The sequence below is a fragment of the Cotesia glomerata genome, linkage group LG8 (assembly GCF_020080835.1).
Source record: "Cotesia glomerata isolate CgM1 linkage group LG8, MPM_Cglom_v2.3, whole genome shotgun sequence".
Taxonomy (NCBI): Eukaryota; Metazoa; Arthropoda; class Insecta; order Hymenoptera; family Braconidae; genus Cotesia; species Cotesia glomerata.
This window is the reverse complement of record NC_058165.1, coordinates 6,200,148-6,222,549: the sequence shown is the minus strand read 5'-3', so window position 1 is coordinate 6,222,549 and position 22,402 is coordinate 6,200,148. Positions and strand designations below refer to the sequence as shown.

At 29.6% G+C, this 22,402-nt stretch overlaps 1 protein-coding gene and 1 long non-coding RNA gene across 2 annotated transcripts in view; both read right to left on the bottom strand.

The window, feature by feature from the left end:
* LOC123271032 (polypeptide N-acetylgalactosaminyltransferase 2) overlaps positions 1-22,402 on the bottom strand; it is a 235,284-nt gene that overhangs the window by 167,809 nt on the left and 45,073 nt on the right. The window lies entirely within an intron of this gene.
* On the bottom strand, positions 3,219-19,812 carry LOC123271057. The gene is made up of 3 exons (XR_006510765.1): positions 19,731-19,812; positions 15,534-15,539; positions 3,219-3,229 (listed from the first exon to the last, which is right to left on the bottom strand). It is a non-coding gene; the product is annotated as an uncharacterized LOC123271057 (long non-coding RNA).

Genomic DNA, 22,402 nt, shown 5'->3' with positions numbered 1-22,402 from the left:
TATAAAAAATTCTCAGCTAATTTTTTGCTTGTCTACGGTAATAATTATAACAACAATAAAGCGAAAAATCAATTGCCTATTGACCCAATAAATTCACACAGATATTTTTCTTTATTAAAATAACAGCTCACTTGCATAATTACCTTTAATTGGCTGACAATTTAATTGAGAAGTTTATTAATAATTAATAATAAAAAATGAAAGGATTTCTTTTTATGTAAGCATATAATTTGCTTTATAAATTAATTTTTGTATAAAATGATATTGTTAAAAAAAAAAAAAATAAAAAGTGAAGGAAGCGAATACGTAACAGGATAGTAAGCGTAAGAAAATGTAGATGAGTTAATATAAATAGAATGGACTATGAAGGAAGTAAGTCTTTTGTGGAATTTAAAAAGATCCGCGAGTGGCATAATAGTGAATGGTGGATCTGTCTCGACTTATTTTGTCTTACTCCATTCAATTTGCTTAATTGGATCTTGGTTAAAAATAAAACCACAATGTCTTACAGTCTCACAGTCATCTGTCTACAGCCTACAGTCGGTATAGTACGTAACAGGCTGCGTTCGAACGTAACAGAGACACTGAGACATAACATCTCCCCTCTTTTCAAGGAGATAAAGCAGTTACTGGTACTTGAGGCATTTACTGTAACTGAAAGCGTCAAAACTCGAGAAAATTGGTTTTAAGAGATGAAAGAACAATAAGGATACTTTCATTACTCATTATTATTATTATTATGCCTCATTTAGAATAATAATAATAAATTTTTATGCTAAAATTATTACTATTATTTTATTTGAATATACTCATAAGAGCTTTTGATATTTCTACTTGACAAATAATTAATAATTATTGACTAATATAATTTAATATGTTTAAAAAATGAGTAAAATAAATTAAGGAGGTCCTTTCACCATCAATGTTAAATAAAAAATATTAGATTATGCATAAAATTAAGTTTTATCTAATAGTTAAAGTCCTTATTTATCTATTAGTGAAGTTTAATTTATTCTTCACCGTGCATATTTTTGAAAAAAAAAATTTCTAAAAATGTTAGTATTTCTTCCGAATCTTACGAGAAAGTCAAACCTTAACAACTTTCTCGAATTATGGCATTAACCACCGATTAGATGGGGTAAAAAAAAAAACTCAAAATAAGGTTTTCGAAATATTCAGGTTTGATTTTTTGCAATAAAATATATAGGTTGCCGTGGAATTCATGGAGAAATTAAAATTATAAAATCACAGAAAATTTTGGAGTAACCTACATTTAAATCGCGTCAGAACATTTGGCAACGTTGCACTGAGAGACAGTTTTATTAAATACTAATAAACGCTTATTTGTATTTAGTAAAACACGTATTTGGCTCATGCGCAAATAAAAAATTTATTAAATACAAATAAAATTTTTATTTGGACCAGTTTTGAGATTTTATTAGTATTTAATACGTATTTATTAATATTTAATAAACGTTTATTAGTATTTAATACGCGTTTATTAGTGTATAATACGTTTTTATTTATACACAAAATAACTTAGTTTTTTAGTAATCAATGAATAATAAGATAAAAACGTCATAATCGGTTTCGTTTTGTTAATAAATGGTTGTCAACAAATTTTATAATAAATCTATCTATTATCACCAAATAATATTGAACTATTGACGATTATTCATAGTTTCAAATTAAAAATTGTAAATCAGAAAATGGAATTTTACAATGAAAATACATAGAAAATTTTTTTTAATTTTTAAAGGTAAATATTTATGACATTATGAAGTTAACAGATAAATTAAAAAAAATTTTTTTTTTATTTTATAGCAATTAAATTATTATAAAAAAATATGATCAAAAAGTTCCACATATGAAAATTAATAAAAATTACAAGTGAAAATTTTTAGAAGTATTTTTTTATTGTGATTGATTTGTTAAAAAAATTTTTAAAATTGACAGCTGACGGCTAACTTCAGTGTTATGAATATTTATAAAAAAATAATTAGAATTTATTATATTTAACTAACTTTTCTTTTATTGAAAATCACTACATGATATAACAATAGTACCATTCGCACTTGTGATGACTTTAAAATTAAAAATCAAGTAAGGCTAATCACAAACTGGTTATAAACATGCAATATACACATATATACATTGAATTACTTAAAGAAATTTTAATTTTTATTTGCGTTGAAATATTGGCCACAATGCATCTAAATCCCTTTCTTTTAATAAAACATCCATTGTTTAATAGACACTCTTCACTGTTTAATAATTATTTTAATTTTTATTCACTATTCCCGTGTAAAAAAAAACTGTCCCAAAATTGTCCCAAAAATGTCCCAAGCGTGGGACATCCAAACGTGACACAATTTGGGACAATTTTGGGACATCTCAAAAAAAAATTAAAAATTTTAAAATAGTGCGTTTAAGTAATTTTTCGTCGATTTGAGGTATTTTTTTGAAGATTTTCAGAAGACTTCACAATTTCATGACAATTTTAAATGGTTTTTAAATGATTTTGAAGAAGATAATTTATTTTTGCACAGCTGTAGATTTGTCTAGAAATTAATGGATGAAACATTTATTGAACATTTTTGGGACAATTTTAGGACATTTTCGGAACATTTTTTTAATATTTTTAGGACAATTTTGAACGTTTTTCAAATAATTAAAAAAAAAACAATTTATTTTTGCACGGTTGTAGATTTGTCCTAAAATTAATAGATGAAAAATTTTAGGACATTTTTGGGACAATTTTAGGACATTTTTGGGACAATTTTAGGACATTTTTGGGACAAATTTAGGACAATTTTAGGAAATTTTCGGAACATTTTTTAAATATTTTTTCAAAAGTGTCGTGAAATAGTTCTAAAAATTTCCAAAGTTTGTTGTAGAAACATTACAGAATTGTCCCAAAAATGTCCTAAAATTGTTCCAAAAATGTCCTAAAGTTGTCCCAAAAATGTCCTAAAGTTGTCCCAAAAATGTCCTCAAGTTGTCCCAAAAATGTCCTAAAATTTTTCATCTATTAATTTTAGGACAAATCTACAACCGTGCAAAAATAAATTGTTTTTTTTTTTAATTATTTGAAAAACGTTCAAAATTGTCCTAAAAATATTAAAAAAATGTTCCAAAAATGTCCTAAAATTGTCCCAAAAATGTTCAATAAATGTTTCATCCATTAATTTCTAGACAAATCTACAGCTGTGCAAAAATAAATTATCTTCTTCAAAATCATTTAAAAACCGTTTAAAATTGTCATGAAATTGTGAAGTCTTCTGAAAATCTTCAAAAAAATACCTAAAATCGACGAAAAATTACTTAAACGCACTATTTTAAAATTTTTAATTTTTTTTAAGATGTCCCAAAATTGTCCCAAATTGTGTCACGTTTGGATGTCCCACGCTTGGGACATTTTTGGGACAATTTTTTTTTACACGGGTTAATAAACAATAACTCCGAATTTTACGCCTTGACTTTAGGATTAAAGATGGCTGCCGTTAAAGCGAGACTGGCGGTGGTTTTAATAAACACATATTAGTATCTAATAAAATTTTATTAAATACTAATAAAATTTTATTCACTGCAAAACAAATTATATTTATATGTAATTAATATTTATTGACTAGTAGTACTAAAATAAAAAAAATCCAAATACGCGTTTTTATTCGCTGTGAATAAAATTGTCTCTAAGTGTGCGTAGCGTGCGAGCTTCAGACCATTCAATAAATTCAAACTAAACTTTAACGCACTTATATTTATCATACATACTTATTAATTAATTTATTGTTAACAAATTTTCATGTTTCATAATTGAAAAATAAAACAATAAAAAAATACTAGCATTCTTGCCATAAAACATTAGAATGTTATGGTTTTATGACTAAACATTTTTAATTAATTTATTTATTTACACTGACTACAAAAACTTAAACATGGTTAAGGTTATATTGTGCAAATGAAAATGTAAACAACCGATATGCAGCGTTGCCAAATCACGGACAGGTTACTAACAGCTGATTTACAAGAGTCAAATTAATTTTTGTATTTAACTATTTTTTTTTTAATTTTCAAAATTTCAACGATTAATACCTTATTTTAAATAATACTATTTATTTTTTAATTTTAGGAATTTTTATGGGTTTTTTATTTTAATTTATTGAATATTGACTACTACGGTTGTTATGACTCAACTGGAGCAAAATGACTTCCTTAAAACAATAAATAATCATTTTCTTACTATTGTTGATAATTTTTCATGTCTTGATTATAATTTGGGATAAGACGTACCTGAAACAAAAAAAAAATTATGTTTAGTTATTAAAAATTATATATATAATTTTAAATAAAGAAAATTTTGTCTCAGCACAGAAAAAAAAATTAACTTGAACCAATTAACTCATTTTGAAGAGCTTCACTATGTTGACTTCGAAAAATTCTTAAACTATCAAATTTTTCTTAGTTTAAGTGAGATTTACTTCATTTAAGAATTTTTCATCTTTATTCAAGACAATCAAACTCTTCAAAATTAATTTACCACCAAATTTGTCAAAAACAGCTGATTCGTTTGTGAGATATTCAATTTTTTAAAAATTCAAAAAATCGCTGTTTCCACTATTATTTTTCAATTCTTTATCAGATCGGACTTCATTCTGACCATTTTAGTCAAGCTCTCTTAACTACGCCAACTGCCGTCAAGCACATCAAAATCGGTTGATTTATCCGAAATTTATTGTAATTCAAACATATTCAAAAAAGTGTCTTCTACGAAATATAAACTCGATTTTTGAACTTGGAGAGCTTAAAGCGTATAGCAGTTCTATCTTGGAGCTAGAACAGTTCAAAATAGCTGTAAAATTGTATTTCTGAACTCAAAGAGCTTACAAACGATGTATTTAATGAAATTTTGAGCGCTCCACTCTGCATATGAAGTTAGCGGAAAGTTGCAAGGATAATCTGTAGGGTCAACTGGTTTACTAATTTTTTTTTTTTTTTAATTTTTACAGTAAAGTTTATTATCATTAGAAATATCTTGAGGTGAATTTGTGTCTTTGAATGATTTTTCCTATTTTTTTATGATAGTCAATTTAATATAATAGCAATAAAGTAAAAGCACCAATTATTGACACCAATTATTTTATAATTAATAACCATTCAGTTGAATGTAAATATCTGATATTGTTAATTTTTAATACTTAATTTATTTATTAAAAAAGAATTTTTAATTTTATTAGTTTATAAAATAATTAAAAATCAGCTCTTAATTTGAGTGCTTACCTAACGAAAATAGTTAACATATTTTACGCTGACGAGTTGTTTCAGAATACTAAAGTAAACTTTATTATTTTAATTAATGAATATCATATATTTTTTTCAACTATTATTTTTTTTTAATTCTTAAGTTATAGTTATTGTATAAAAAAATAAACGATTGTTATTAATATTGTAGATAATGAAATAAGATTTAAAATAAAATAGGGTGTCAATAATTGGACCCCTGTCACTAATTAGTGCATTTACTTTATTATTTTTTTAATTTATTTAAAAATTACCCAAACTATTTATATTGTGATGAAAAATATCGAACAATCATCAAATAAAAGTTTTTTTAATTTCTTATTTATAATTCCTGGTAGTCATCTAATGATTGTAGGTTGCTAGTTATTATAATTATTTTTTAATAATAATTCCTACAGAGAGTAAGGTGAAGATAGAAAAAAATATAAATTAGACCATGACAAACGACTTGTCTATTACATTTCTTTCGCTTTTAGTGACTAAGTATCTCTTATTCTCTGAAATGAAAAAGCTTTAATTTGAATATTAAAGGTTGTTACTACTGTACTTTTAATTATATTTATAATTTATTTTATATTACTCTAGTTTCACAGTGAATCTTTATGAACTAATTCTTTAAAAAAAAAAAAAAAGAAAAACAAATATGTGATGAAAGTGAAAACGCTGGAAGTAAAAGACCGTACAACTCTTTTTGTTATTTTTTTTTTACATCTATGTGAGCAATAAAACAACAACTGGGTTTGGTCGTTTCCCAGCAGAAATCGTCAGTGTAAAAATATATTTTTCAGAGAATTTTATTTGGTCTTATTCAGAAGCTAGTTGGGCTTTGAGCGGTTTTTTATTTATTTTTTACACCGGAAGTTCAAAGAAAAAGGATGAAAAATATAGCCGGATAAATGAGCTAGTTATGTGTTAAATTGAGATGAAAAACTCGGAAAAGTTAGTTTGAGAGAAATCAACTAAGAAGAACCAAAAGATGCGGTGAGCATTCCCTACAACGTACACAACATTAATCAGAACGAGTGTCTGTACACTAAAAGAGACGAATGAAGGAAATTAAAAGCTCCAAGCTTTATTCTCCGATCGCGAGAACAAAGAAGACTAAGTACAGAGAGGGATCAGTAAGTAAATTGACGGTTGTTTTTCAACAACCGATTATTTTTGTTAAGCTTTTGATGGAAGAATCATCATTTACTTTATCACATTCATTAAATAAATTTAAGCGATATTCAGCATGAGAATCGATTTGATTTACATCACACCTGCAGAAAATAACTAATCAATAAGTAATTTTGTTTTTACTTTAAAAAATAAATTCTGTTACCAAAAAACCAATTTTACAATATTTATTGTGATAATCATTCTTCAAACTGAAAATATAAGTAGAATGAGAAATTAAAAAATATTTTAGCAACAAATTAGTCAATAATTTATTTGGACAACCAAAATTGTTATTCGAAACGTAAAATCGAAATCATGTAGTTAAATAAAAAGTCAAAAATTCTGTGCTTTAATTATTAGTCTACAGAATTTCAGCTATTTAGGAATAAATTGATTTTATGCTGAACGGTTCATCATGCGAAATATTAGAGAGTGCGCTGCGATTAAATAATTGTTTTTCCCTTTCAATACAATTATATTTATTGTTATATTCTTGTCAGTTCAAGGACACTAACATAATTTGTACACCATCAAACCGATAATTTAATCAAGATTAATTCCCCAATTTTCAAAAATTTATTTAGTGTAATAAAAACGAGAAAATTTTTCAAATAATTAGAAAAATTTGTTTTTGTCATACAAAAAAAAAATGTTTGTAGCTTAAGAACATGGTAACTTAAAAAAAAATTCATTATTTACGTCATTTTTTTTTTTTTTTTAATAGACTCATTTGTCCCTTTTAGGATTTGGTATCTCAAATGGCTATTTAACTCGGTGTTTTCAAGTTATAATGAATGGAAAACTAAACTGGTATTTTCTTTGTTATTATACATAAAATGTGCACGGTAAATTTTGTCTTTAATGCGCATGCGCGTTATAATAACAACTGTTGCTGGGTTAAATGAGTAAAAAAAATACCGCAAAACATTTGAAATAGAAATTACTTCAATAGTTGACAATAATAAATTTCATTTTTTACCACTTTAATTTATCAATTAGCAATATAATGTATCTATTATTAAAAATTCAATGAGATTAATAAGTCGTGCACTTTTAGATTTTCAAAAATTTTTTTTTATTCTATAATTTTGCACAAATATTTGCGTTAGTGCACACGATTATCCAAAAGTAATCAAACAATTTCTATACACTATTTTCGGGTTGTTTCCAGGGCTCGCCGCTGGGCGGCGCCTAGAAAAAGTCCTTCTCGCAGGCAGAGCGAGTTACTAAAAATATATAAGACCTTAAAAATATCATCTACAAACTATTTTGATGAAAATATGTGTAAAAATTATTTTTCCAATTAACAATGACTTTTTATGGATTTCGACTGTGTGCAATCGATGAATTACTACTAATCTATTGTATTTTGCATAAAAAATTTAATGATCGTTCTGAGTCTTGAACTTTTGTATTTTCCATTGCACTTTTTTTCCTAATTAATTGAACATACACTGACTGAATTTCCTCGATAGGCTCGATTAATTTACACTCGTCAATATTGAAATCTTAAATTCAATACTGAAAATCAGAAAAATTTCTCTATTCATTTCAATTTTTAAAAATGTCCTTTCTGCTAATATTTTCTAATAATTCTCCTTCAAAGGACAATATCAATAAATTTCCTCATTATCTTATTCCTTGTGCGACATTAACAGCCCCAATTGCTCGACTCCTTGGAAACCAGACTAAATGACCCTACTCCATTTCAACAAAATAAATCCACTGTGCACTTTAAATATGAAATTAGGCGTGGATCTGACATCTTGAAAGTTATATTAAGAGAATTCCCGCAGCGATGACCGTCCAATAATCAGTTATTCTGAAGTAAACTATTGTACCTAACCGGACATTTGGAGAATACAGGAGAATAGAGCAAACTGGAGCAAAAGAGAGGTCAGTATGGAATAGGACCAGAAGCGACAGTAGAAGGGTACCTCAAAAGCACCAACCAAGGTAACCAGTTTTGGGTTAACCGATAATTGTGGTTAAAACATTTCCAGCGAAACTCGGTTAATTAATACGAAATACATCGAATCCATAAAGTATGTTTCTGGCTATTCTCCCATCGTCTCTATTTGCGGTGGTTAATGTGTCAGCAGCCCTTCGAGCCTCAACTTTCTGTCCTCCCTTGACAAAACAAGAGGAAGGATGTCGCGAGTGGAGTGCATTGACTTGCATTTTCAAAACAATGTCATACTATTTTATGGATTATCGAACTCTTGACAGTTAACAGCGCCCGGTAACTTTGTTGCCAGTCAAACTTACTTCTATTGAGTAACTTTGTTGCATCAAGAACAAGAACAAGTTTACGAGCTTCATATGTTGGTATGTTCCTGGATAAAAGCTCGACTTTTGATACTTTATAGGGTAGCAAAGTTTGCTCCCTTTGAAAGAGAGGCTTCTTTTCTTCGTATCATAAAATAAAATATAAACTTTCCAACTGCGGTTAATGAAAATAGCAGCAGATTTTATAATTTGGATTTTCGGTTTCCACTTTTAGGTATGCGGAAAGAAAAGTGCATAGTTAGCTGAATTACAACGTCACAAGTATACAAATATAGTTTTCTAAGTTTTTTTTTGTAGTTACTCGAACTATGCATTAGTTTAAGTAACTATTGATAAATAGTTATATCGACTATATTTCGAATAAATATTTTTTTGTTATCATGTTAATCAAAATATTATTAGGTGACTGCAAGATTGTTACGGACGATATCTCAGATAGCTTAACTGGAAGAGCTTTTGGTGCGTAACCAAAAGATCCGGATTCGATTCCCAGTCCGGGTTGTCCGAATTATTTTTTCTGTTTTCTGAGTTAAAGTTCATTAAGATGACTATTAAGCCGATATTTAACTAAAAATAGTTTACGTAACTATATATTGGGGTTCAACATAATAAAAAATTTTAGGTTTGAGAACTTCAATTAAATAAAGGTGATGCTATTTAACTAGATTTTCCTTGTTCAAAGAACTACATTTTTCTTTCAGTGTTGATTTCTTTAGAAATCTAAATATTTTATTATTTAATTCCGCTTTTAAATGAATCACAGATCTTAATACGGGTTTGGCAATTAATTTGGCCAGATTTTCCGTGTTAGGCATGTGCGGCTGTAGTCCGACTTGTGCATTACAGTACCGTATTTAACCTGTGCCTAATCTAAAGATTTTGGCACAGTGACGTGGGGAAACCATAGAGAGAAAACACATGTCAGTACAGTTAGCTACTGGAGCGACTATCTTTGCCTGTTGAAAGAATTATTCCAACAACCACCGGGGCTCGAACCCTCGCTTGTCAACTCATTGTACGGACAAGCTAAGTCTGGGTACTTCGACAGCTCAGTCAACTTCGTCGACTGTAGAAATCTAAATATTGTAACCGATCTTATGTCTCAATTTGAAGAAAATTTTGTCATATGTTTTATTTTATGAAGTTATTCCGAAAAATAGCATTAGCTCAAAAGTTTATGTACATACATGTGATAAAATACACCATGTCAACAGCATTGCGCCCACAATTCTTAACCGATCATTATAAAATTTTGTATACTTATTCTACAAATCAATACCAAGATCAAGTTCGAAGATGAGAAAAATCGGCCGGTTAGTTTCCGAGTTATGGGTATTTGAAAATTTTTTTCATTCACAAAACATTTTGAATTTCGTCAATTTTATGGAAATAATTTTTCAGATGTAAAAGATAGATAAGATCTATTCAATTTATCTCATAGTTCCAATAATTATCTTCATTTTAAGCTATTATTCGTCTAATTTTGATGATTTTTTTAATTAAGTCCGTGCTTTTGAAAACTTGAATAAATTTTTCAATTATTATTCGTCGACTTTTGATATTTTTAACTTCCCGCTAAGAAAATTGAAAATTTTCAAAAATCGGGAAGTTATTGGTTTTACCCCGTTTTTCGAAAATCGAGTTCTCATCAGATCTTGACGTTTTGAGGTCCTAGGAAGCTTCCCTGATTGTTTTCGCGATGATGTCCGTATGTCTGTATGTATGTATGTATGTATGTATGTGTGTGTGTGTGTGTGTGTGTGTGTGTGTGTGTGTGTGTGTGTGTGTGTGTGTGTGTGTATGTGTATGTGTATGTGACCCTCTTATAACTTTTGAACGGCTTGACCGATTTAATCGCGGTTGGTGCCATTCGAAAGGGCTTGACCAAACTTAGATTTTGAATACTATTTGAACCGATTCGAACCAGTAGATTTTGAGAAAAAAAAATTTTTTGAAATGAGGTTTTTGTGGAATTACTTTTAAATGGCTTTACCGATCAATTCCAAAATCTAATCAGCTCTTAAGATAAAAAAAACCACGTCGATCGCCGCAAGCCCGATCAAAATCAGTTGATTCGTTCGTGAGTAATCGTTGTCGAAAGAAAACCGAAAAAAGTGTTTTTTCGGAACTACTTCAAAATTCCTGGCTCAATCGATTTAAAATTAAAAATTTTTCATGGAGCTTCAAAAACTGCGTCGAATCCCGCCAACCGCGTGAAAATCAGTTCAATCATTCAAAAGTTATTGCCGTTTGAAAATTCAAAAAATTGTGTTTTATCAAACTGCTATTAGAGTTTTGAGCTCGAAGAGCTCAAATTGATACAAAAATAATATTTTTGAGCTCGAAGAGCTCAAAAACGTAATGTATAGTTTTGAGCGCTTTAGAACAAAATGAGCGGGAAGTTGCAGGGATGGCCTTTAGGGTCAACCGTCATCCTAATTTTTTTCAAGTTATTTGGTAGCTCAAAACATTGAAAATAAATTAATTTTTGGTTTTTATCGTCAAATAACTTTCATATTTGATAAATCCTCATTTTTAGATAGATTTATTTTTAATGTTCATCTCAGAAATCTACCTATCCATATCGGATGTGGTCGAATGGAGCTTTTTTTATCCAATCTGCAGCATGTAAATAAATAATCTTATGAATTCACCGGGTTGTTACATAACGAGTGGGCCATTTGCATGACAAACGTATTGTTCGGTGTATTTATCTTAGTTAGGAAGTTTGTTATATTATTCAGTCGGGTATTACGGGCGTATTTGGGAGCAGTTCTATACCAGGTACTGTAGTAGTCTAGATTGAATCGGGATGGGATGAAAAGCATTAGGAAAACATTGCCAGGAAGTTGGGAGATTAAGTGAGAAAAATAAGGGTGCGCTGTAAGTAAAAGCAAGAAGAAAACGGATTCAACTTTTTCCATTTACTTTCACCGAGACGTCTGTTTTTGTTTCATCTTTTGTCTTTAACTTATTTCAGAGATTCTTTAACTTACTTCTGAGCTCTTTAGGAGCAATGAAGATAATGGAAACTTATGTGGTTACAGCTTATGGGCTTTTGTCATAGTTATCATTATTGTTTCAACAACATTTCTTCAACGTATATTTGTTTCAAGTTATTAGTGGTTAATTTTATTTCTACGGTTTGTAAATATTTTTAACGAAGAAAATACTCGTTCTAAAAAATGAAAAATTTTTATAAAGATAGTATATTACACTACAAGGGCAGAAAGTTGAGATTCCTGCACTGCGCGCCATGATGCCCGAGGCGAAGCCGAGGGCATCATGTCGCGCAGTTCAGGGCTCTCAAATTTCTGCCCATGTAGTGTATACTAGTTTTCTTGCTATCCGGTCAAAAGTACGCAAAAAATTGCGTTGAAAAAAATTGATGTCTGCCCCCGACATTTGCGGCACGAGCGAAGCGAGTGCTGCTGTTCGGGGGCAGGCATCAAATACACCTGTCAATAAAGATACTAATTTACAATCTATCATATTACTACTTTCTTTTGAGAAAAGATCTTAATTTAATTAAATAAATTTAAAGTTATAAATATATTATAAATTAACTCTGATTTTAAGAATAAAAAAAAAAACAGAAAAATGAAATAATAATCGTAAAATGCATAGAAAAAAATCTGTTTGTGTATTTTTTCAAATAATTATTTGTTCAATAATGAAAATTTGTAGAAAATTTCAAAAATTATACGTGGAATTTTTCGAAAATAGTTTTTAGTCCTAGTTTTTAATTAATAAAAAAATCAAAAATTGTTGAGTGTCGGTTAACTTAATTTTCATACAAGACAGATACATTCATAACAATCACAAGTAAGGTTAGGCTTATAAACATAAGTTCTACAGTGAGCGCGACTACCAACTTTCGGGCTTTCTGCCTTCTCGAGTCTCGTTGTCAGTGCATGAATGCATTATTTCGGCTCCCCGTCGTAGAGCGCATGCGCGATTCGACCACGGCATAAAAAAGGGTCTTTCTGCCGTGAAATTGCAGCGGGAACCCCGTACTTTCGACCGGCGTAGTAAGAAAAATTATTTTAGAACAATCTATATTAAAAATACTATATCATGGTCTTTTTGAAAGTGTTATAACCCGTGCAAAAAAATTCTGATTCAAAATGAATTTTAGATTGAAATTCATATTTTGACACAAGTATGAATTAGTTTTGAGATCAATCCAAATTTGAAATTAATTTGTTGATAGAAATTAGCACGTCTGTAGAACTTTCGATCCTGCTTCAGAATTTTAACAAAGACTTAAGAATATTTTATACATAAAATTAATTCTAAATCGACGGTCTAATTAGCAATTGGTCTAACTCCTTATTTTTTAGAGGGTAATTTTTTAACATTTTGATGTAGCAATAGTCTAACAATTGTAAATTTACAGAATAAATTGATAAGTAAAATAAAAATAGAAAATGAAATGTTAGTACCTTTAAAAATCAACCAAGTATTTTGTTATGAATGCGCTAACTTATTATTTTCTTGAGTGTAAATTATTCCACTTTGAGAGCTTGATGAATACACGAAATAGACAGATAATTTTACCAAAAATTAATAAAACTCTAAGTACCAAAAATACTTTTTTTGTGGCAATAAAATATTTTAATCTACTTCTCAATAATCTAAATGCTCTCGATTATAAAAAGAGGTTATTAAGCAAAAACTTTAGAAAGTGGATTAGATCTATTGAACGATAAATTAAGATATTGCAAATCTATATATATGACATCGATAAACTCGGAAACTATTTGACCGATCATTATGAAAATTGGTATGTTTATGTATTTTTTCACGGAGAAGGTTTATATGCTATGCCCATTGATGTAACTCGCCACCAGGCGGCGCTGTCAAATATCGACTTCCGCCCTGTTCAACCGATTGTCATAAAAATCGGTATGACCATGTATTTTCCCACGGAAAAAGTAAATATGATGTCCATGTCCTTAAATACTACCATCAGATAGCGTTTCAATGCATTAAGTTCTATAGCGATCAACTGATTTAAAATTTTATATGCGGCAATGAAGGCAATAAAATGTTTTCTCATTAAATTCAGTGAGTTATTTTACAACTTATATTAAATAAGAAAATAAGAGAAATAACTAATCTTCATTAGTAAACAAAAAAATATAATTTATTTAAAAAGCAAATCAGCTAACTCAAAATATATCATTTGTTATTTAACATCAATATTTAATATTTGTCTGTCAAAACTAAACATAATTTTTTTTATACCTGAACAAGATTTGCTGGAGTCATTTCAAATATAATTGGCTTAAGAACATCCGGGAACACAAATTATTTTATGTTTACCGTCGAGAAAAATAATGTGAACTACTTGATGATGTTAAAGGAGTATTCTGAGCTGTTAATTCTAAAATTTTATGAACATCAGGTAGAATATAAGTGAATTCGATATATTACATATAAAGTCATAATTATAACTATAGAAAATACAAGTTTGCGATCCAAAACAACAATTTAAAAATGATTATCTCTTCTTTTTCTTAATTGATACCATTTTCAGGTTATCCAAATTTACAGTATTGTATTGAGCATATGCTCAAGCCTTGCGTCGTACTTTGATCGCCGATGTTGAGATGAACCTGATATTTTTTTGTATATATCACAAAGCGGATGTTACACTAACCGATATGTTTATGAGTTTGGTTAACAATTTTCACCCGCTAGAGAGAAAACTTGAAGAAAATGAACTCGAAGATGAATGATGGTTGACATATTGCGATAATAGAATTAATTAATTGCAATGTATTGAAATATATATGTACTTTGTTTAATAAACTAAGCTTTAATCCGGCGAAGCGGGCTGGGTTCACTAGTTATTGTATATAATTAGTCTTAGGAAAACTTTATACTTAGTACAGTGCATTAGCTAATTATTATTTAACTTGATGTACAATCTATTAAATATTATTATATTTTTCTGATGTCTATGCACAAGTGTCATACACCTCTATAGAATGTATACCAGAAGTAAAATGAAATAAAAATAAAAAAAACAAAAAATTAGTTGAATTCGGAAAAAAAATTTTTTTATTTAAAATTTCACTCTTGCTTTTAAATGTTCAATTTAAATTAATTGAAACAATTTATTCACGAATTGAAAAAATCACAATCGAGGAAAGAAAAAAATTCCTCGTTTAAGAACCTCGCCAAATCAACGAAAGACTTTATATTTAATGACTTTGATTTAAATATAGAAAATATGAAATATTTGTAAAATTTAGTCAGAAATTTAAACGTGCATAATAAAAAAATTTTATTCAATATTATTATGGTTATTATTATTTATATTGTGAACAGTGAGTATAGTCCAAACATGAAAAAGTTCAGTGACCATATTAAAGTTATGTTTATAACAACTCGTCTCGAGATATTTCAAGTGATGTGTATAAGTTCCGCATGACATTACATGTTCGTACAGTAGTAGTCGCACTTGTGGCACTTGATGCACTGCAGGAGCCGGGAGTTGAGTTGAACTAACAGCTCTCAGGCGGTCCAGGAAAGCAGCCGTGCACTCTGTATGCTAACTGACTCTCCTTAGCTTCAAACTAACGTGTAAGCGGAAGTTTTCGAGTGACAAGTACTATTGTTGCAGTGTAATTGTCGGGTGCTAAATAATGTCTCCGCTATAAACTATCCGAGTGCAACCGCTCAGATATTTACTTACCCAACTTATTTATCAACTAATTACCTTATTTATCCAACCGTTTACCCAACTGCCATCAGAATTGTATCCTCATAACTCATAACTAATAATGCTAACGTAACCATTAGTCTGAGGACGGAAACAGTCTGGATAAATTTAAATTAGTAACGCTTCATTGAAGCCAATAAAAGTCTTATTCCCACGAAATTGGGTTAAGATCTGAATATGAGATTCATTGAATATAAATTTAAATAATAGAATTTGAATGGTCGGATTAGCGTCAAAAAAATTTTCTGATGTACCGATTATTGCTCTATGTGCTGAATAAAAAATTTCCTTATAATTTTAACTACTTATTTTTAATTTCAAAAAATATACACAGTAAAAAATTTTGTGTAAAATCAACACAATCCTAGTGTTAGAATCCGTCAACACAATTTTAGTGTTAATTTTCAACATAAAAAATAGTGTTGAATTTTTAACACAAATATTGTGTCAATATTAACAGTAATTTTGTGTCAACTGTATCTAACACTAAAATTGTGTTGATTTTACACAAAATAAGTGTTAACTTACTTATTATTTGAGTTTGAATATAAAGGTTAGGGAATTATTTAAAAATAAATAAATTTTTTATGGTTATTAAAAAAAATTAGTTTGTTTCATTTATTTAAATTTGAGTCAAGTACCAATAGTCTTCAACTTAAATATATGATTTACTCATCTTAAACTTACTTAATGCTTAATTTATTTTTTATAAATTAATAACAATAATTAGAAATCATCACAGAATTTTCGGCATCCAATTCGTGCAATTCCCAGCTTTTAATGTATGGTAAATCTAAAACATTGATGACAAATGTCTGACATGTTTGTTCAGTAGCGTAACCAAAACATAAACATAATATTTCCTTGTGAACTATCAGTCATCTTTATAAAAAATAAAACTAGTGTCAGAAAATATAAAATAAAATGCAAAAGAAAAACATAAAATCAATAAATTTTTTTATATTTTTTTTTATGAATTTGTTAAATTAACAGAGAAATTGTTCAAAGTCTGTCATTTTTAATAACTATTATAAATTTTATCGTTAAATAATATTTTATTTAGTAAATTTATTATAGGAAAGTGAGGTTAGTTGAGCATTTTATATGATTATAAATACAGTAAACTTTTATTTACTTTAATGAATATCAAATTTACTTTTTTTTATTGAAAACAACCTGATGCTTTTATCAAATATATTTAAATAAACTATTTTTCACAATATTTAACACTTTAATTTATACGCACGCGTGGTTAAATAGCTGTCCGGTAATACAATGCGTTTGGTGCGTAAACTGAAGAAAGAACGCGCTAACAACACAAACTTAGTGTTAATATTTCCCGCTTAGCACTAATTTTGTGTCATTTTATCTAATAACACACAAAAAGTGTTGATATCGTGAAAACAACACTATTTTAATGTTGAAATTCAGGTAACACAAAAAAAGTGTCAAATTAACACACAAAAATCAACACACAATTTTTCAACACAGACCGTTTTTGACGCAAATACACAATATTTTTTTTTGCCCTCCGGGCGGAAAGTGGCAACTTTCGTCCCGCTGCGCTAAACTAAGTTGCCGCTTTCCGCCTTCGTCGGACAAAAAAATAGTATACACTCCTCGGGAAGTAAATAAGAAAGCCTCAGATCACATGTTTGTTGACCTCGGCTTCGCCTCGGCCAACAATTACATGTGATCTGAGACATTTCTTACTTTACTTCCCTAGGTGTGTAATATACTATTACTGTGTAGTTAATAAAACAAATTTTTTTTATAATCACTTTATTCTTATTTTGAACTTAAAAATAATTCTCTACTTTTTAATCAAGTTTTATTAAATTGTTTTTATAACTTTTCTAAACTGTAACTTACTTTTATTAGAATTCTCCATTGATTCAAGAGTTGGTACCGTCGATTCAAATAATGATTTCAAATCTTTTATACCGTTACTTCCGACCAATTTTATCAAATACTCATTAGTAAACAGTATAATTAACAAACACACCAACAATATCGGTTACAATATCACATTAAATTTTTTCGATCTAATTTTTCCAATTTTCTGTTTATTACACCCAAGATTGTTATCATTCGCATGGCTATAATGTTCGTTGAAACACCTCCATAGATTTAATCCTTTTATAACACACGAGCAATATCATAATTATCAAACCCTTTATTAAGCTACTTGTATATAAGTTTGTGCCGTGTAGGTACGTGTTAGCGCACATTAAACTCTGATTAGCTAGCGCTGCTCAATACTAGAGTTTATCGAGCATTAGACCTCACACTCCGAGTTCTTGCAGCTTTCAATGAGACGGCTAATGTTCGAGAAGTTATAATTGATTATTCATGATCAGTGATTCTTGATTACCGTCATAATATATATGTAAAAAGGTCAGTTCAATATTTGTCAATAGAGTCCATGCATTAGTCATGTCTTGATTCATAAAGTCATGAAGATGAACAATTCTTGTGAAAAAATTTCATATCAGACCATACATGGTAACTATGATCGTTCGTTTTGAACAATTTATTATTTCTCTCACAACAAATTATTATACGCGCCGCAAAAATATAATTTTGATTACTCGTTTTTTCTTTTTCTTCAGTTTATTATCATCTCATTGTTGTCGTTACTTTCATAGTTTCTATTATTTTCATTTGAATTGTTATCATTTATCATCAATATGATCATTGCACTGGATAAAAATATTGTTCCTATCACACACAATGTATTACCGAGCGAATTTTCTTATGGTAAAAATAATATTATGATTATCAAAATACCAGCATAGTTCTCTGAGTTTATTTTGAGATCTATACTCTAAACAGTAATATTATAGTAAATTCCAAGTTTTCCCGCCTATATTGTGTTATTTATATTGATGTCCAGTGTATTTATAATATATACTCAGGAAATAAATTAAAACAATTATTATGTAATTATTTTTTGGCTCGTATCATCAAAGGACTTTTAAATATATTACAAATCGTGTTTTTTTAGGTAGATTTATTTTTCAATATTTATTCCCTAAATTTACCTACACTGTAAAAAATTTGCGGAGTGAACGCGGAGTGAATGATTTTTAATTGATTCACTCCCAGTGGGAGTGATATTTACTCCAAGAAGGAGTTAATTTTTATTAATAATAAAATTCACTCCGCATTCACTCCCAAAATAAATGAATTTAGAAATAAATAAATTTTTGTAAAGAAAATATTTTTATAAACCCTTTTTATATTTAATTATTAAAAATTTAATTTATTTTTTTTAATAATATTTCATTTTAATTATTATTATAATGTTTTTATTTATTTTTTTTTATAAATTAATTATAATTAAAAATTGTCAAAAAAATATTTTTTCAATTACGGAAAAATTCCCACTGAGTAGGTCCCCCCTTTCCCCTATCCGTTCTTTCCCAACTCCCTTAAAATTTGCTTTGATATGGCTCTTTACCGTAAGATGGACGGTGGCGTTGTTTGCTCGGTGGGTCTTATATACGTGACTGAATAAAGTAGTCAGTACTTGTCTCGGATAGCTTAACTGGTAGAGCCCTTGGCGCGTAACCGAAAGATCTGGGTTCGATTCCCAGTCTGGGCTGTCTGATTATTTTTTCAATTACGGAAAAATTCCCACTGAGTAGGTCCCCCCTTTACCCTATCCGTTCTTTCCCAACTCCCTTAAAATTTGCTTTGATATGGCTTTGATATTTCATTTTAATTATTATTATAATGTTTTTATTTATTTTTTTTTATAAATTAATTATAATTAAAAATTGTCAAAAAAAAAATATGTAGATATATATATATTAAAGAATTTTTCGTTTTGATTGAAGACAATTAAACTCTTCAAAGTTATTTTCTTGGTTCAAGAATTTTTTTCTTGAATCAAGTTAATTTTTTTTCAGTGTAGGTTTCCCAATCTTGGCTAACTCTTGGGTAATCATTGTGGCCGTGACTGAGTGACCCAGTTCTGGCCCAGGCTCGGGTAATAATTGGGCCGACCAAGGCTTGGTTGCCCAGTCTTGGCCCAAGCTTCGGTCGCCAATGAATCGCCAAGGCTAGGTTAGCCAGTCTTGGCACAAGGTTGGATAATCATTGGCATGGTCGAGGCTGGGTTAACCAGTCTTGGCCCACGTTTTGGTCGCCAATGAATGGCCAAGGCTAGGTTAGCCAGTCTTGGCCCAAGGTTGGATAATCATTGGCATGGTCGAGGCTGAGTTAACCAGTCTCGGTCCACGCTTGAGTCGCCAATAAATGGCCAAGGCTGGGTTAGCCAGTCTTGGCCGAAGGTTGGGTAATCATTGGCATGGCCAAGGCTGGGTTAAACAGCCTGGCTCACGCATGGGCCAATACAGGTACGCCGAAGCTAGGTTTCCCAGTACTGGCCCAAGCCTGGCCCCTTTGTCAACTCTGGGGGTTTCCTGCATGGGAATCGTATCATCTGTCCTTAATAAGTATACAAAAATTTAGAATTTTCTAACGGCATGCCTTAACCACAAAAACTACCTTAATTATATAAATTAATTTTTGACATGTAACCACATTGATATGAACAAAACAAAATAAATACATAAACAATTGGTATTTATCGCGAAATTCGCATTTACTTATAACTACTTCAAAAACTTATTATAATAAATAAACTATTGCTGAGAAAAGCATATGAAACATTAAAAAGGCACAGATTCAGGTCAAAACCTTTTCAATAATACTAAATTTGTTTTATAAAACTCATTTTATCATATAGATACGCCGGAGAAAAAATTTTCCTTATTCTTTTAATTGTATAGATAAATTCACATTTTTAATTAGTGATAAATATTTATTTGAAATAAAAATTTATTAGTAGTACATTTATTAACTTCTAATAAATATATATTAAATCATCTAATGTTGAAAAATCATTTATTAACAATTAATTAATAAGGCTTATTACATATTAACGAATTCTTCTATCAGTGTCCCTATTCATTATCTATGACTCTATTCTCGGTTTTTTTTTCTGAATTAAAAATTACCAATATCCATTGAACTTCATTTTTAGTTTTCCCGACAATCAATATAATCAATTTTAAATCATTAATCATTGACAACCAATGAGCAATGAGGAACAACCCAACAAAAACAGTTAATCAACATACTATAAATCAGTTTTATTAATTGCTAATTGTTAATTGACGAAACAGAAAAAAAGTGACCTAATTTGTAAATTTTTGTAATTCGATAATTTATTAACGAAGCATCGGAAAAGCGAGCTGTCGATTCAAATTTATAAGCTTGCGGTGGCAACTGACCAGCTCGTAAACAACCGAGCCAGCAACTAGTGTCGTTGAAGGTGGGATAAACCAATTGTTTATCATCCATAATGTCATTTAGAATTCTTAAATATCGGAATTTCCAGCTCTACAATCTGGAATTTACAATTTACAGTCTACAATCTCCAGTTTAGAGAGGACAATTCATGCTCGTATATTAATAACGCCTAAAGAGCCAAGCGACCGAATATTGTGCAGACATTATTGTATATTATATATTATATACACTATACAGGGTGTCCCAAAAGTAACGGACGCCATTGTAGCATCTGATCAAAAAAATAATTCTGAGACGAAAAGTCCTTATCCATTTTTTAATTAACCGTATAGATAATTAATTATTAATTAAAAATAACGTCTCTTTATTTATTAGAGAGAGAGAGCACCAGAGTCTAGTAAAGTATGTGCCAAACAAAGACACAACTAAATGTATGACTAACTAGCTTCTATAGCTAAAGTAGTCACACACATTTACTTACACATTCACACGTTCAAGCGTCTTCGTTTGGAACGCACTTGACTGGACACTAGTGCTCTCACTCTAACGCATAAAAGGACGTTATTTTAATTAATAATTAATCATCTATGGGTCTGATTAAAAAATGGCTAAGGACTTTTCTTGCTCTCCTAGCCGAAATTACGCTCTTCCTGGCAGCAATTTACTCCAGGAAGAGCAACTTTTATGGCCTGCTCTAACGCATGCGCGCTTCGCATATTTTCTGGCTCGGCAGCACAGAACCTCGCTTTCTTTCGCATTTTCTTGGCGCGACCGGCCTATACAGCGAGTTTCAACTGTATATATAACAGTCACAACATCGTCTGTATGTAACATGTCAGCGCATAAACTAACCAAAAAATGTCAAAAAAATAAAAATAATTTTTAACTAGATCATTGTTAATGAACTATTTAATAATAATACTGCACAAATAATTTATATAAAAAGTTTAAAAAATAAAACATTATAGTTTTGTGAATTTTATTTGCTTTTTTTTATATTTTGATAGTTAGTAAAGCAATGTTTATAAAACGATCCATGTACTCTACAAACTTGTAATAATTTAATTTCAATCTTTCTTAGCCGTCGATTACTAATTAAAAACTAATTTTTAATCAACTTAAAAAAATAAATTCTGTAATTAGAATGAGTTTAAATATTTATGATAAATTATGTGCATGATATCACTCTTAATCAGAGCATTTCTTAGTAAAGTTTAAAATAACATTTTTTTTCAATTTATTAACTTTTATTTTTTTTTTTTATACCCGCCCCGACAAGCAAAGCCTCGGCTTTACAAAAGTCGGGCGGCGCCCCCCTCACGCCCGGCAAAACTTCGGCTTCGCCTCGGTTTTGCAAAACCCCTTCCACGGGGTTGCGTACTTTCGGCTGGAGAGCAAGAAAAATAGTATACAACCCATGACCAGAATGTTGGATACCCTGATGTATGTGATATGATGGCCGAGGCATAGCCTCGGCCATCATATCCCATACGCCAGGAAATCCAACTTTCTGGCATTGGGTTGTAATATACTATTGTTTATCAGATGCTACAATGGCGTCCGTTACTTCTGGGACACTCTGTATACATAACTGTC